Below are 14,273 nucleotides of genomic sequence, written 5' to 3'. Positions count from 1 at the left end.
TCTGTGATATAATTATTTTACAACCAATGAGATAAGATCGAAATTTTTCCAATGCAAACACTACTGCTAGCATTTCTTTTTCAGTAGTTGAATAGTTCAACTGTGCATCATTCAATGTCATACTAGCATAGTAAATAACATGAGGAATTCGATCAACTCTTTGTCCTAAAACTGCTCCTACTGCATAATCAGATGCATCACACATAAGTTCAAATGGTAAGCTCCAGTTTGGGGCCTGAATGATGGGTGATGATGTCAACAATTGCTTTAATTTTTCAAAAGCCATAAGACATGAATCATTAAAGATAAAAGGTACATCCTTAGCAAGTAAATTGCATAAGGGTCTAGAAACTTTGCTAAAATCTTTAATGAAACGTCTATAGAAACCAGCATGCCCAAGGAAAGATCTTACTTCTCTGACTGTTTTGGGTGGAGGAAGATTAGAAATGAGATCCACCTTGGCTTTGTCAACCTCAATACCTTTGCTCGAAATGATGTGACCGAGAACAATACCTTGTTTTACCATAAAATGGCATTTCTCCCAATTTAAGACCAAGTTCTTCTCGATACATCTCTGCAGAACTAGTGTTAGATGATGTAAACATTGATCAAACGAGTCACCAAAGACAGAAAAATCATCCATAAAGACTTCAAGGAATCGTTCCACCATATCAGAAAAAATGCTCAACATGCATCGTTGAAATGTAGCAGGTGCATTACATAATCCAAATGGCATTCTCCTATATGCAAATGTGCCAAAAGGGCAAGTGAAAGTAGTTTTCTCTTGATCTTTTGGTGCTATGGGAATCTGATTATATCCTGAGTAACCATCTAGAAAGCAGTAAAATTCATGGCCTGCTAATCTATCAAGCATTTGATCAATAAATGGTAAAGGAAAATGGTCTTTACGTGTGACAGAATTCAATTTTCTATAATCAATGCATACACGCCATCCTGTAGTCACTCTAGTGGGAATCAATTCATTATCAGCATTGGTAACTACTGTGACTCCTGACTTTTTAGGGACAACTTGTACAGGACTGACCCATGAACTATCAGAAATTGGGTAAATGATACCTGCATCTAATAGCTTAAGGACTTCAGTTCTAACCACTTCTTTCATATTAGGATTTAACCGACGTTGCATTTCCCTAGTAGATTTAGCATTTTCATCAAGGTGAATGTAATGCATGCAATCTACTGGATTTATACCTTTGATGTCTGCTATGGTCCATCCTAATGCTCCTTTGTGGTCTTTTAAAACATCCAACAACTTACCTTTTTGTTCGTCATTTAGGGATGATGAGATGATTACCGGCAGAGTACTTTCTTCTCCCAAAAACGCATATTCCAATGTGTTGGGTAATGGTTTGAGCTCGAGTTTCGGTGGTGATTCTGATGATGGGATGAGTTTCTTCTCTGATGGTGCTAGTTGTTCAACTCTTGACTTCCATTTATTAGTGTCCATAGATGGTGCTGAGTCAAGCAGGGCGTTGACCTCATCAACCGATCTGTCAATATCAAAATCAAAACCAAAGTGAGTTAAACATGTTTGTAAAGGATCATCACTAAGGTTTGAAAGAAAAGTGTCATCAACTAATGCTTCGATTAAATCCACATCAACAATTCCATCATCTGCACTGTGAGGTTGTTTGGCAATGTTGAAGATGTTCAGCTCCATAGTCATGTTGCCGAAGGACAACTGCATATTTCCAGTTCTACATTGAATGTGAGCATCCGCAGTTGCCAAGAAAGGTCGGCCTAGAATAATGGGGATGTGCTTCCTTAATCCTGTATTGGTTGAGTGTCAATTACAATGAAATCAACAGGAAAATAAAACTTGTCTACCTGGATAAGCACGTCCTCCACAATACCACGAGGTATTTTCGTGGACCGATCTGCAAGTTGTAACACCACTGGAGTTGGGTGTAATTCTCCCAGTCCAAGTTTCACAAACACAGAGTAAGGCAATAAATTTACACTAGCTCCTAAATCCAACAAAGCATTCTCAATTGTGTGGTTCCCTATACTACATGAGATAGTGGGGGAGCCTGGGTCTTTGCATTTTAAAGGAATTTTATGTTGGAGTATAGAACTAACGTTTTCTGTTAAAAATGCCTTCTTTTGAACATGCATGTTTCTCTTTTTAGTACACAAATCTTTAAGAAACTTGGCATAAGATGGAACTTGCTTTATAGCATCAAGTAAAGGGATGTTAACACTTACCTGTTTGAAGATTTCGAGAATCTCACCTGTAGATTTTCCCTTTTTTCCTTTCGCTAACCTCTGAGGAAATGGAGCTTTGGGAACGTATTCTCGTGGGTTGGCTTCTTCTCTCTCCTCCGGTGGTGAGTCCTCAACGTTCACAGGTACAATTTGATTTTCCTTTGTCACCGGCATCTCTACTTTGTTGTCGATTTCTTTTCCTTTTCGCAAGGTCATTATTGCTTTGACCTCTCCATGCTGTTGTGGTGAACTGGTACTCGCTTCATGCACTCCTTTAGGATTAGGCACTGGTTGACTTGGAAATTTTCCTTTCTCAACAGTCATTGCCAAGGTTTGAACTGAAGAAGCAAGTTGTCCCACCATCTTCTCGAGGCTTGAAACAGATTGAGCTTGTGAGTTGAAGCCTGCTCTCAACTCATTTCGTAGTCCATCAATGGTGCGGTTCTGTTGCTCAATCGTGGAGTGAGTAACATTCCTAAAATTCTGGAATGCATCCTCCCATGGTCTAGGTTGAGAGTGGTTCTGGTTCTGATTGTATGGTCTAAATGGTGGCTGAGAGGCTTGAGGATTTTGTGGAATTGGTGGAGCTGGAGCTGTTGGTCCATTCTGTTGGAATCCTTGAGACCATGAAAAATTGGGGTGGTCTCTCCATCCAGGGTTATATGTGTTGGAGTATGGGTTGTAATTTGATGGCTTTCTCATTACACCTATGGCATTGGCTTGATCTGAGTATGAGTCATGGTCATGTGGTTCTGTTGATTTAGCAGTCGATAACGATGCTATTTGTCGAGCAAGACCTTCAACCATCTCCTTGACTTCTTTGATTCCCGAAGTTGACTCGCCAATTTGAACCTCATTTACTCCCTTAATTCGTCTAGTATTCCTGAGTGATCGACTCCGTTGTTGGGAATTATCCGCTTGTCGCTGGAAGAATTCCCAAATCTCTGATGCACTTTTTGACATTAGCTCTCCTCCACTTGTTGCCATTAGCCATTCTTGCACATTCGGCAGTAATCCCTCTAAAAAGTATTGGCATTGGTGCCATTTCTCGTACCCATGATGTGGACACTTCAAGAGTAGCCCATTGAATCGCTCCCATGTTTCGAAAAATTGCTCGTCCTCTCTCTGGGTAAACTCTGAGATTTCCCTGCGAATAGCATTGGTTTTATGCACTGGGAAATATTTATTTAAAAATTTAGTTACCATTTGTTCCCATGATGAAATGCTATTAGCAGGCAATGTATTAAGCCATGAACGGGCTCTATCCTTTAAAGAAAATGGGAATAGTCTAAGTTTAACATCATCATCTGAAAAATTCTCATATTTGAATGTTTGACAAATGGCATGAAAATCATTCAAATGATTATATGGATCCTCATTTTCTAGGCCATAAAATGTAGGGAGACAATTTAACACACTAGGTTTTAATTCAAAACTCCTAGCAGCTACATTTGGGTATCTTATGCATGACGTGCTCAAATTAGCTAAGGGACTAAAATAGTCCTTAAATGGCCTCTCCTGTGGTGCTTGTAAATCCATTTTATTTTTAACGTGTTTTTGTGTGCGAATTGTTTTCTCAAGTTCAAGGTCTATAGGTTCAAGATTAGGTAATAATGACCTACGACCATGCATGCAAAATAAATAAAATGAAAATGAAGATGGAACAAAATAAATACAAATAAAATAAAGAAGAGAGAAATTACAATACTAACCTTATTGCGCTATTACAACCTTTCTATAAAAATACACAAAAATAAATACGTGAAAAAAAAATTAAATTAATAAAATAAACAAAAATTACAAAGAAAAAATAAATAAATTGAAAATTAAATTACAGAATTTTAAAGAAGAGAAAAAGAAAAGAAATACTAACCTTTATATGTAGATTCACTTTTTTTTCTTTTTTTTTTAATAATAAAAAAAAATACAAGAAAACAAATAAAAGAAATTATTCACAAAAATTAATTCTATGAATTAAAATTACTTACCTCCCCGGCAACGGCGCCAAAAACTTGTTGTGCAAATTTTAATGTACTCGCAAGCGCACGAATCTATTGTAGTATAGATCTATGGTGACGAGTGTCGATCCCACGAGGAGGTGGATTTTAATTGTGTATAGAATTAATTTTGTAAATGGGTAGTGGGATTTATGGTGGAAATGATTTGGAATATGTTAATAATTAAATAAAATGGCGAGAATAAATTTTAAAATTGGGAATTGCAATTGAGAGAATAATTTGAAGAGAAAATCTATTAAATTGACGTACTTGGGTATCTGGATCCGTATCAACATGCATCATGGGCTAAATAATCCGTATTAATGCCAATTAAATCATGAGGGGGGAATCCACACCTCATGAACCACGCTCTAATCAATATGGTGCTAAGGGCTTATCGTGCCAAATAATAATAACCTTATACTAGAAAGCCGGTGTAACCAAGGCGGTATCTAGACAAGATCAGTATTATTTGTCGACGATAAGTCAAATCATCCACAAAAACTAGAGGGGAAGAGAAAATAAATTTACCAAATTAAGCCCATGACACATGTTGAGACTTCACCTTCAACCCAAGCTTGAAAGAAAATTAGCCACTCATAGTTGAACTAGGGGCAAAATGGGAATTTATTAAAATACGAAGAAAATACAAGATGGAGAGGGAATTACAGAAAATGGATCCCAAAAATAGATTCAGAGATATCAAATTAGGGGGGGGAGGCCCCCTTTTTATAGATACATGGAGTAAATCATGGCCATCGGATTAAAAATAGTTTGGACGCTCAGGATTGCGCCACGTCATCAGTCAACAGTCCACGGTTTGACCACGCGGATGAACAGTAACACGGTTTGACCCGACTTTGAACAGTAACGCGGTTTGACCCGGATGAACAGTAACGCGGTTTGGTTGAAAATAATCCTGTGTGATGCATGCACCGTACGCGAGATTTTTCGTCCACTGATATGCTGCCACGTCACCATCAACAGTACATAAGAATTTTAGTCCAACAGGATCGTGACACCTCATCAGTCAATGCCACATCATCGGTCAATGCCACGTCATCATCCGTCTATGTGAACAGTGTCGTGAACAGTAACGTATACAGTATCGTACACGTGAATAGTACCGTACATGTGAATAGTGCCATTTTTCCTTTTATGCTCCTCCTAAGGTTTTCGACCGTCCTGAGTTCAAAAGTGATGTCCGTTTTGCCGTCTGATCTCTCCTTTATTGTGAAATGACTATAATGCCCCTAAAATACATAAATTACTTAATTAAAATAACACACACGTAATTACATCACAAGAAGGTTAAATACATAAAAGTAAGGGTTGTTAGTAAGACTTGAAATGTAAAATGACGGTTTTCTCCTTTATAAATATGCATTTTCTAACACTCAACACGGGCGAGCTGTGCCTGTTCCTCGCTGTCTGCGCGCTTGCAGCACGCGATGGTGCCGCGCGCTGGAGCGCCTGCTGCGCGCGATGGTGCCGCGGCTTCGGTCGCTGTCTGCGCGCATGTTCTGTTTATCAGAATCAAATTAATAATCTTCTCTGATCAAGACAAAGTGATTTAATGTTTTTACAAAAAGATTTAAGTTTAAAAAGAATTGAAAGCCAATTACAAAATGATTTCATCCAAAAGAAAATCTCTGATTTGAAAGATCTAATTAAAAAAGAAATTTGTGCCGATCTACCTTCAGCCTTTTGGAATAGGAAACAACATTTGGTAGATTTGCCTTACGAGAATTCTTTTGACGAAAAACAGATACCTACTAAAGCTCGTCCAATCCAAATGAATATGGATTTGGAACAACATTGTAGAACCGAAATAAAAGACTTGGAGTCTGAGGGACTCATTGTAAAATCTAGATCCCCATGGTCTTGTGCCGCTTTTTATGTAAACAAAAATTCTGAAATTGAAAGAGGAGTACCAAGACTAGTCATAAATTATAAACCCCTTAATAAAGCGTTAAAATGGATTAGGTACCCAAACCTAACAAAAAAGATTTGCTTCAAAAACTGCATTCTGCTTTCATATTTTCCAAATTTGACATGAAATCAGGTTTTTGGCAAATTCAAATTCATCCAAAAGACCGTTATAAAACCGCTTTTACTGTTCCTTTTGGATAGTATGAGTGGACTGTTATGCCATTTGGGTTGAAAAATACGCCTCAAAATTTCAAAGAATTATGAACGATATTTATAACCCTTATTCTGATTTTTGCATTGTTTATATCGATGATGTTTTGATTTTTTCTCAAACCATCGACCAACATTTTAAACATCTAAAGACCTTTTTACCTTGCTACCCAGAAAAGGCTAGTTTAAGGCAATCTCTAAAGTCTAAAGTCTCTTTTGTTTCATACAAAAGATCAGGGTCCTAGGGGCCACCATATTTCCCAAAGGGAACTAATTACCCCCTATTTGGGGGGTGCTATCTTGACTTTTGCGGACTATGTGTCCCTGATAAAACTCAATTGCAAAGATTTCTAGGAAGTCTAAATTATGTTCTTGATTTCTGTCCAAATATCAACAGGATGTCCAAACCTTTGCATGATAGGTTAAAAAAGAATCCTGTTGCCTGGACTGATGAGCATACTAAAGTAGTTAGACTTATAAAGAATTCTGTAAGAAGCATCCCATGTTTATTTCTTGCAAATCCTGCATTACCTAAAATTGTTGAAACTGATGCATCTGATTTAGGTTATGGAGGAATATTAAAGCAAAAAGATAAGGATAAAGAACAGATAGTTCAATATGTTTCTGCACATTGGAATGAATGCCAAAAGAATTATTCAACCATAAAAAAAGAAATTCTTTCCATTGTTTTATGCATTTCAAAATTCCAACATGATTTATTAAATCAAAAATTTCTACTTAGAATCGATTGCAAAGCTGCAAAACATGTTTTAGAAAAAGATGTTCAAAACATTGTAACAAAACAAATTTTTGCACGATGGCAAGCCATTTTAAGTGTTTTTTATTTTGATATTGAGTTCATTAAAGGTGATACAAATTTTATTCCTGATTTTCTAACCGAGAATTTTTGCAGAGTAGATAATGCCGTCGAAGAAAAAAGACAAAGGTAAAGCTGTTCTCAAAGATACCGAACCTACAAAAACCACCAAAGAACCTCAATCTACTCCCTCTAAAGCAAAATTACTTTCTTCAGCCATACCTATTAAATCCTGGATTGAAATGGTTGAAGAAGAACAAGAAACCCAATACAAAGCCATCTCCTCTGAACAACAAGTAAAAGAATGGATGGAATCCATTACAAAATCCCCTGAGCTTATACTTGCCTTACAAGGCATTTCAAAATCTAAAGCCCTTTCTCAAATCCCTGAGGAAGAAAAACAAACCTCTAAAGAAATTACAAAACCTCTTTCCCAAAGCCAAAATGTTGTTTTATCTGGTGAAAGTTCATCTTCTCAGATTGTACTTTCCCAGCCCACCTCTTTCAAGAAAACCTCCGAGTGGTATGATAAAACCCATTTTCAAAACATTTTAACTATGGAAGATGGTTTTTACCCCACTGATCCTTTCCAAGCAATTTCAAAGTTTTTCCTTAAAGGCTGGTTTTTTAAACCATGAGATTTAACAAACCCCAGCCTTATTATCAAAGTATTTTAGAAGCCACTGAGTCTGTAAAGTTTAAACATTTCTTTCTCAGTGAAACCCATGCTGAGCCGGCCTATTCTACGGCCACCATCTTAAAATTTCTAAGCCCAAAACAATGGGGTGACTTACTCCATAATAAAAAACGTTTTCCCTCAAATTTCCAAATGCGTTTACCACACTGTTTGGTTTTCTCCTACTAGGATTACCAACAAGCTTGGTTCAACACATTTTTTATTCAAAATCCAAAGAAATCCCATTCATGGTTATTTTTCTTTAATTCAAAAATAACCGTTCAAAGCCTTCCAAATTGGTTTAAACAATGGTGGAACCATTTTGGCCCAATTCCTGATGTCCTAACACCAATTGCAATCCACTGTTTAAACTTGTTCAAAGCCCATTATACTCCCTCTGAATCCAAGAAAAGGTTTCCCCCCTTTCTCTGTTTCTGTACAAATTTCTTCCTCCCATGGGTATGGATGTGGAATCTCAGATATCACACCCAAGAAACCCAGCTTGTATTACAAAGAACATTTAAAGTAAAATGGTGGTCAAAGTTCGATGAACAGTCAAAATTGACTGAGGCCTTAGTCCGAAATTGGCTCTCTGCCAAAGGATTTCTCCAACCCACCATTAAAGATTCCAAAGCCCAACAAACTTTCTTGTCCCAAAAATCCAAAGCCCAGTCTCTTTTGGCCAGTGCCAAAACAGAAGAAGAATATTTTAAAGTCATGCAGCAGCTTCTCGCCACGCGTTCTGAGACTTCTGTTGCAAGTTCATCCTCATCCACCTCTGGAGATGAAGAACCCTTTATTTCACTTGGTGACGAAAATGAAAACGACTGTTTCGGCATTTTCTCCCCAATAAAGCATTAAAGCTTTGTATGTGAAAAAAAAAGAGTAAATTCTGCAATTTTACAATATCCTTGTAATTGCTTTCTCATTTGGTGTAATTACTGTAAATACTTTTGTAATTTTCCTTGTCTTTCTCTGGGTGATCCTCTGGACACAAGTGAGAGCGCACATGTCTCTTCACCCAAAGATCACATTTTTCAAAGATCAAGGCCCACTTCCGGGAATCTCTCTTAAAGCATCGGCCCCACTCACGTGAAGCCTTATCAAAGCCCATAAAGCAAGTAATCATGATGTCTCCACTCGCCATTGGATTGGTCCCACTCTCTGCCAATTATGCATGTGAAGACAAATTTTCATTATTGCTTTTCAAAAGCATTAATTGTATAAAAGAGGAGGTGAAGACGGAGACTCAAATGATTTTGATTTACCAAATATTTATTAGGTTCTTTAGGCAAGCCTAGCAACAAACATACATCTATAGGCTTGGGTGCATACACAGTACCAGATCCGGTTCCCGAAAATGGTGCTCTGAAGGAATAGAGGGAGCAAAGAAGATTTACAACTGAGGATCGAGATCTGGTCTGTTTGCCTCGGAGGAACGTAGCAGTTTTATGGCAGATTCTGATATAGAAGATCAAATTTGCAGAAGATGCTTTAAATTGAATTACAGAAATTGAAACATACATTCAAGGCTTTAAATAAAATTACAAATGCTTTAATGCTTTAAAATAAATTGAAAATAAAATACTTACATCGAATGCTTTTGCTTTGTAGATAAGAAAAGGAAATTATGGGAAATTAATCTGAAGACAGGAAAATTTCCTTTTGTCTTCTGATTCCTGATTCTTATTCCCAGAGAGAGTTTTAGAGAGAAGGAAGAGAAGAGAGGGTGATTGAGAGAAAATTTCTCCGAAGAAAAAGAATTGGTGAGTCTCCGTCTTCACCTCCTCTTTTATACAATTAATGCTTTTGAAAAACAATAATGAAAATTTGTCTTCACATGCATAATTGGTAGAGAGTGGGACCAATCCAATAGCGAGTGGAGACATCATGATTACTTGCTTTATGGGCTTTGATAAGGCTTCACGTGAGTGGGGCCGATGCTTTAAGAGAGATTCCCAGAAGTGGGCCTTGATCTTTGAAAAATGTGATCTTTGGGTGAAGAGACATGTGCGCTCTCACTTGTGTCCAGAGGACCACGCAGAGAAAGACAAGGAAAATTACAAAAGTATTTACAGTAATTACACCAAATGAGAAAGCAATTACAAGGATATTGTAAAATTGCAGAATTTACTCTTTTTTTTTTTCACATACAAAGCTTTAATGCTTTATTAGGGAGAAAATGCCGAAACAGTCGTCTTTATTTTTATCACCAAGTGAAATAAAGGGTTCTTCATCTCCAGAGGTGGATGAGGATGAACTTGCAACGGAAGTCTCAGAACGCGTGGCGAGAAGCTGCTGCATGACTTTAAAATATTCTTCTTCTGTTTTGGCACTAGCCAAAAGAGACTGGGCTTTGGATTTTTGGGACAAGAAAGTTTGTTGGGCTTTGGAATCTTTAATGGTGGGTTGGAGAAATCCTTTGGCAAAGAGCCAATTTCGGACTAAGGCTTCAGTCAATTTTGACTGTTCATCGAACTTTGACCACCATTTTACTTTAAATGTTCTTTGTAATACAAGCTGGGTTTCTTGGATGTGATATCTGAGATTCCACATCCATACCCATGGGAGGAAGAAATTTGTACAGAAACAGAGAAAGGGGGGAAACCTTTTCTCGGATTCAGAGGGAGTATAATGGGCTTTGAACAAGTTTAAACAGTGGATTGTATTTGGTGTTAGGATATCAGGAATTGGGCCAAAATGGTTCCACCATTGTTTAAACCAATTTGGAAGGCTTTGAACGGTTATTTTTGAATTAAAGAAAAATAACCATGAATGGGATTTCTTTGGATTTTGAATAAAAAATGTGTTGAACCAAGCTTGTTGGTAATCCTAGTAGGAGAAAACCAAACAGTGTGGTAAACGCATTTGGAAATTGGAGGGAAAACGTTTTTGATTATGGAGTAAGTCACCCCATTGTTTTGGGCTTAGAACTTTTAAGATGGTGGCCGTAGAATAGGCCGGCTCAGCATGGGTTTCACTGAGAAAGAAATGTTAAAACTTTACAGACTCAGTGGCTTCTAAAATACTTTGATAATAAGGCTAGGGTTTTGTTAAATCCCATGGTTTAAAAAACCAGCCTTTAGGGAAAAACTTTGAAATTGCTTGGAAAGGATCAGTGTGGTAAAAACCATCTTCCATAGTTAAAATGTTTTGAAAATGGATTTTATCATACCAATCGGAGGTTTTCTTTGAAGAGGTTGGCTGGGAAAGTACAATCTGAGAAGATGAACTTTCACCAGATAAAACAACATTTTGGCTTTGGGAAAGAGGTTTTGTAATTTCTTTAGAGGTTTGTTTTTCTTCCTCAGGGATTTGAGAAAGGGCTTTAGATTTTGAAATGCCTTGTAAGGCAAGTATAAGCTCAGGGGATTTTGTAATGGATTCCATCCATTCTTTTACTTGTTGTTCAGAGGAGATGGCTTTGTATTGGGTTTCTTGTTCTTCTTCAACCATTTCAATCCAGGATTTAATGGGTATGGCTTAAGAAAGTAATTTTTCTTTAGAGGGAGTAGATTGAGGTTCTTTGGTGATTTTTGTAGGTTCGGTATCTTTGAGAACAGCTTTACCTTTGTCTTTTTCTTCGGCGGCATTATCTGCTCTGCAAAAATTCTCTGGTTAGAAAATCAGGAATAAAATTTGTATCACCTTTAATGAACTCAATATCAAAATCAAAAACACTTAAAATGGCTTGCCATCGTGCAAAAATTTATTTTGATGCAATGTTTTGAACATCTTTTTCTAAAACATGTTTTGCAGCTTTGCAATCGATTCTAAGTAGAAATTTTTGATTTAATAAATCATGTTGGAATTTTGAAATGCATAAAACAATGGAAAGAATTTCTTTTTTATGGTTGAATAATTCTTTTGGCATTCATTCCAATGTGCAGAAACATATTGAACTATCTGTTCCTTATCCTTATCTTTTTGCTTTAATATTCCTCCATAACCTAAATCAGATGCATCAGTTTCAACAATTTTAGGTAATGCAGGATTTGCAAGAAATAAACATGGGATGCTTCTTACAGAATTCTTTATAAGTCTAACTACTTTAGTATGCTCATCAGTCCAGGCAACATGATTCTTTTTTAACCTATCATCCAAGGGTTTGGACATCCTGTTGATATTTGGACAGAAATCAAGAACATAATTTAGACTTCCTAGAAATCTTTGCAATTGAGTTTTATCAAGGATTTTATTAGGAAACTTGTCTGCAAAGGCAAGAGAACGCTCAATAGGGGTAATGGTTCCTTTGGAAATATGGTGACCTAGGAACCTGATCTTTGTATGAAACAAAGAGACTTTAGACTTAGAGATTGCTAAACCAGCTTTTCTGGTAGCAAGGTAAAAGGTCTTTAGATGTTTAAAATGTTGGTCGATGGTTTGAGAAAAAATCAAAACATCATCGATATAAACAATGCAAAAATCAGAGTAAGGGTTATAAATGTCATTCATAATTCTTTGAAATTCTGAAGGCTCATTTTTCAACCCAAATGGCATAACAGTCCACTCATACTGTCCAAAAGGAACAGTAAAAGCGGTTTTATAACGGTCTTTTGGATGAATTTAAATTTGCCAAAAACCTAATTTCATGTCAAATTTGGAAAATATGAAAGCAGAATGCAGTTTTTGAAGCAAATTTTTTTGTTAGGTATTGGGTACCTAATCCATTTTAACGCTTTATTAAGGGGTTTATAATTTATGACTAGTCTTAGTACTCCTCTTTAAATTTCAGAATTTTTGTTTACATAAAAAGCGGCACAAAACCATGGGGATCTAGATTTTACAATGAGTCCCTTAGACTCCAAGTCTTTTATTTCGGTTCTATAATGTTGTTCCAAATCCATATTCATTTGGATTGGACGAGCTTTAGTAGGTATCTATTTTTCGTCAAAAGAATTCTCGTAAGGCAAATCTACCAAATGTTGTTTCCTATTCCAAAAGGCTGAAGGTAGATCGGCACAAATTTCTTTTTCAATTAGATCTTGAAAATCAGAGATTTTCTTTTGGATGAAATCATTTTGTAATTGGCTTTCAATTCTTTTTAAACTTAAATCTTTTTGTAAAAACATTAAATCACTTTGTCTTGATCGGAGAAGATTATTAATTTGATTCTGATAGACAGAACATGCTTTAACAATATTCAAATTTCTTGTTTTTGGCTTTTCAATGAATGGGAAAACAAACTTTTTGTCTTTTACTTTAAAAGATATACTATCATAATTGACAGTATAAGGAGTGATAAGATTTATAAAAGGGGTTCCTAAAATGACAGCATGGTGTATGTCATTTGTAAGAACAAAAGAAGTTTTAAATTCAAAACCATCGTTATGAATTGAAGCTTCAACTTTAGAATTTACATTAAGCTTTGAATTGTTGGCGGCAGAAAGTCTTTCTTTTGTTTTCTCATGAAATCTTTTGGGGACAATGTCCTCTCTTATGCAATTTAAATCGGCACCAGTGTCAAAAAGGGCAATGGCGTCAATTGCAAAATCATTGGAAAAAATTAAAGTGATTTTAATCAAATATTTTCTCATGGTGATTTGCTTTAAAACAAATAGAAAATCATTGGGTACAGACTCAATATTTTCTAAATTTTGGTCATTGTCATCACCATTATCAGGATTGGATTCATTATCTGAATTATCCTGCAATTGCTTCTGTAAAAGAAGTTGAATAGTCTCGGAATCATGCTTTTGTTTTTCTTTCAAATCCTTAATCTCAATTTTAATATCTTTGATTTCTTTTTGAAGATCTTGGATATTAGGGACAATTTTCTTTGTTTTCTTTTTATCCAAAATCTCAGTAAGATCATAAGAACTCTTCTTTACAATTGGAACTTTAGAAGTTTCAGATTTGTTAAAATCCAGAGTTTTCAAAAGCTTATCAAGATATTCCTTTTGAAGATTTGGATCAGAAATATGTTTTACGAGTTCAAGAAAAGTTTCTTGGTCTTTAGTCAAAACATTGATTTTCTTTAAATAAAAATCTGTTTTAGAATCACTACTGCTGGATGCAGAGGTATCTGAGTCAATAAGCTCATCGACCTGAAGGGGATCACTATCTCCCGACATGGAAGACTCAGAGTCAGAAGACTCTAAAAGAAGAGGAGCAATTTTGGAGAGGATTTCTTCATCAAGGCCAAGTTCATGAAGCTTTCGATTCATTCTGCAATACTTTGCAGTATGGCCTTTTATACCACACTTATGGCATATGGCTTCTCTGTAGTTGAAAGGGGCTTTGTGTTTAGGTTTAAATTCCTTTTTCTTAGAGAAGTTGGGCTTCTTGTAAGGCCTCTGAGGTTTCTTATAAGAAGATTCTCTAAGTTTCTGGAATGGCTTTCTATAGCTTTTGGATTTGTAATGCCTCTTGTGAGGTCTGGAAGAACACTCACCATTACAATTTTTGGAAGTGG

The 14,273-nt window shown here is 36.3% G+C and overlaps 1 non-coding gene across 1 annotated transcript; it reads left to right on the top strand.

Moving 5' to 3' along the window:
- The first annotated feature begins 3,277 nt into the window (after nucleotides 1-3,277).
- LOC112101296 lies at nucleotides 3,278-3,381 on the top strand. The gene has a single exon (XR_002907423.1). It is a non-coding gene; the product is annotated as a small nucleolar RNA R71 (small nucleolar RNA).
- The last annotated feature ends 10,892 nt before the right edge of the window (nucleotides 3,382-14,273 follow it).

Source organism: Citrus clementina, unplaced genomic scaffold (genome assembly GCF_000493195.1).
Source record: "Citrus clementina cultivar Clemenules unplaced genomic scaffold, Citrus_clementina_v1.0 scaffold_2, whole genome shotgun sequence".
In the NCBI taxonomy this organism is placed as follows: Eukaryota; Viridiplantae; Streptophyta; class Magnoliopsida; order Sapindales; family Rutaceae; genus Citrus; species Citrus x clementina.
This window is presented reverse-complemented; position numbering and strand designations above follow the sequence as displayed.